The sequence below is a fragment of the Stomoxys calcitrans genome, chromosome 1, assembly GCF_963082655.1.
Source record: "Stomoxys calcitrans chromosome 1, idStoCalc2.1, whole genome shotgun sequence".
Classification (NCBI taxonomy): Eukaryota; Metazoa; Arthropoda; class Insecta; order Diptera; family Muscidae; genus Stomoxys; species Stomoxys calcitrans.
In genome coordinates this window covers 176,633,660-176,637,129 of record NC_081552.1, presented here as the reverse complement: position 1 = coordinate 176,637,129, position 3,470 = coordinate 176,633,660, and the positions used below count along the sequence as shown (strand labels likewise).

At 41.5% G+C, this 3,470-nt stretch overlaps 1 protein-coding gene across 3 annotated transcripts in view; it reads left to right on the top strand.

Moving 5' to 3' along the window:
• LOC106093980 (tyrosine-protein kinase Src64B) overlaps positions 1 to 3,470 on the top strand; it is a 275,692-nt gene that overhangs the window by 145,782 nt on the left and 126,440 nt on the right. The window lies entirely within an intron of this gene.

Genomic DNA, 3,470 nt, shown 5'->3' with positions numbered 1-3,470 from the left:
ATTAGCTTCCTATATAATGTTTAAAATTCTTTACCTTTTTTTAACGGTTTAGTTTAGTTCACCATTTCCCTCAAACGTATGAACCGTTTCGACTAAATATGAACTGAAACTGCATCACATAGCTTTATACTAGAGTTCCATATTAATTTTGAGCATTCAAAAATTAGGTTTAATTGTTCGTTATCATTATTCAACAATTTATATTCTAAACTCTAGTTTGGTTTACAAATATGGGTTTCGAAGAAATAATTTTTGAAATAGCGAAAAAGCGGACTTTGAAATGTGATATTATGTTATTAAAAATGATTGTTATTAATACCCATTAGAAACATTTAATATTCCGTGAAAAAATAATAGGCACAATAGCCACTAAGAATATTATTGAACTAAAAATATGATAAACAAGTAAAAACGTGCTAAGTTCGGCCGGGCCGAATCTTATATACCCTCCACCATGGATCGTATTTGTCGAGCTCTTTCCACGGTATCTCTTTCTGGACAAACAAAGGATAAAAAATATTGAATATTGGAGACCATAGTAGAAGTCATTGTGTACATTTTCAGCCAAATCTAGTAAGAAGTGTGCACTTTAGGGACTGAAGAAGTAAAATAGGGTGATCGGTTTGTAGGGGAGCTGTATTAGGGTATAAACCGATTCATGTCATATTCGACACGTATGTTAAAGGTCATGAGAGAAGCCGTTATACAAAATTTCGGCCAAGAATATATGTACTTTATGGGGTCTTAGACAAATACCCCCATCCTATGGTGGAGGGTATAAAAATGTACACTTCAGTGTGAGGCTGAACCAGTAGTTGTTTGTATTTAAACTCATTCAGTGCACATATTCTTGCTGTGATGATATCTCTGGCTAAACCACTTGATGTAATAATAAGAACTATTATTAAAGTATTGTCATGGTTTAACAATTCTCGTCTATTTGTAACTCATGTTCTGAAATAAGAGAGAAATCAAAGGCATCATTAACACACGTTTTTGCAACATTCGTTTCGTGCGACGGAACGCATGTTGGGATTTTTAGGCAAGCAAAACCAAGGTTTGATCGCAGAGAGTGGGAGGTCTTCCACAGGGAGGAAAAGGAGGAAAGAACTCTCATTGTGGTTTGCACTGATCAAGTCTCCGTGACAAGTTTGGCTAAGACTAAACGCATGGGGCACTACGAAAGCAAAGCTGTCTTTTTCAAGATTAAGAAGACTAGAAGAGGCAGAAATCCTCATATTGAGACATCATGCCGTGCAGTGGTAGGTGGCTCAATACCGCCCACCGAACAGGGGGCCGAGGACGAGACCATCAACGCGTTTCTCAATACTAGAAAGGCTTTGATAGGCAAAGATCCCAATGATAAAATATCAGGCAGTGCATAAAAATATCAGGCGAGAGACCCAACACATCCTTACGAACAGGGACCCGACTACGAACCCATCACCTTCAGGATTCGGATGACTAGGATAGGTAAAGATCCCAATATTGAAACATTAGGCAGTGCAGCGACAGGAGACTCAATGCAACCCAACGAACAGGGAGCCGATTATGGTAGCATCACCTACTCCCAAGAAGCCCATTTACTTTAGATTTGGAAGGCTAAGATAGGCTTAACGAACAGGGACCCGACGATGGAAACATTGCCGACTTTATAAAGTGTCAAAGAGTCGGAAGACTAGACTAGGCAAAGAACCTAAATCGATGACACCAGGCAGTGCAGTGACAGGAAAGTCAAAACAGTCTAAAGAACAGGGAGCAGACTAAGATATCATCCCAAGATGCCCATTAACAGGAGGACCAATGATTGAGGTAATCCAGATAAACCTCCATCGGAGCGAGGCTGCTACACACGCTCCAATGGACAAAATCAGCAAAGGCAAGATTCATATTGCCTTAATTCAGGAGCCATGGACGACCCGGAACATAGTTTCTGGACTAAACCATATCAACTACCAATTATTCTATGCTAACACTGGTACTCGCCTCTCCTATGGGTGACCACCATAAATGACCTATTACGGATGCTGACTGGGAGGGATTTGAACCCGTTTGCTACGTAGACGATGTTATAATACTTCTAAGAGGTAAGGATCCGAACGAGCATGCAGAAGGGCCGAAAAGGTCTTGCATATGGCATATGACTGGGCTAGACCGAAAGATCTCAATTTTAACCCAGAGAAGACTGAAATATGCCTGTTCATGAGGAAGACCAAGTTGGACCAATTTAACGCACCACGTTTCCTCAATAAAACGATTTCGTTATCTGACAAGGTCAAATACTTACGTGTGATCTTGGATAGGAAACTGAATTGGGAGTGTCACATTCAGGAGCGTACCGAGAAGGCTAAAAAGTGCAACATAAGGACCATACAACAGATTCAGAGAACATGTTGTCTTGGCATAGGCGGAACGATGAGGACCACGCTTACTAGGGCACTGTAGACAATTTCAGATATCCGACCCATTGACATACAGATTAAGTGTGGGATAATGGATTGGAGTAGCTCTGGTAGTAGGAAACCTGGAAGGAATGAAAGAGGTTTCCGATCGGATACCTGAGATGAACGGGCCTAGGGGTTTACATTGAGAACCCAGGGACTGAGATCTGTTTTAGACTGCCTGACTATAATACGGTCTTGCAGGCAGAGATCCGGGCGATCACAGAATGCGTGAGGTGGTGTGGTGCTAACGCGAGGACGTCGAGTGTGAACATCTTAACGGATAGTAAAATTGCCATAAGGGCAATAACAAGCAGGGTGGTAAGGTCACGGACAGCCTTGCAGTGTAATAATGAGATTAACGCCTTCTCTGAGGATGGCAAAATCCACATCGTTTGGGTTCTGGGCCATAACGGAGTAAGGGGGAATGAAAGGGCAGACGATTTTTTTGGTTTGGAGGACTGCCGTTAATAAGCGTGGTTAACCCGAAGCACTACGAGTTTACCCCGCTATGGCGCGGCACCCAAACTATGCAGATCGTGCCATCCGCAGAGAAGGCTGTTAATCTTTTTACACTCCAAGATGGTTCGTGACCTTTTCGTCCTGGTTGTTGCAACCCTGAAGGCCAGTTTACTGTTTGTAAAGATGTCGACGTCTTTGCGTTAACTTAAAACCACATCGCCTCACCCGCGCTCCGGGTGAGGCGATGTGATTTCCGCGATCGCTCGGAATATATAGAAAATTCTGCACTAGCGGAGTTATTCGACATTTTAAAGCGATCTGGCTTTTTTAACGGTAGGAATACCAACGGAAAGTGTCTTAATGAGTCTAATTGCAAACTACCATTTACACCTAACCTAACCTAAGATTCTATCTATTGCTCTAAAAGATTGCTGCTGCAAAATGTGTAACATATTTCTAATGTCTTTGTACTTGTACATACTAATCGTTTTTTTTTTTTTTGTTTCCTTGCAGGTAAGCGTTGATAATTTGAAATTCCACTGAAACTTAAGAGTATGGTGAGTTAAA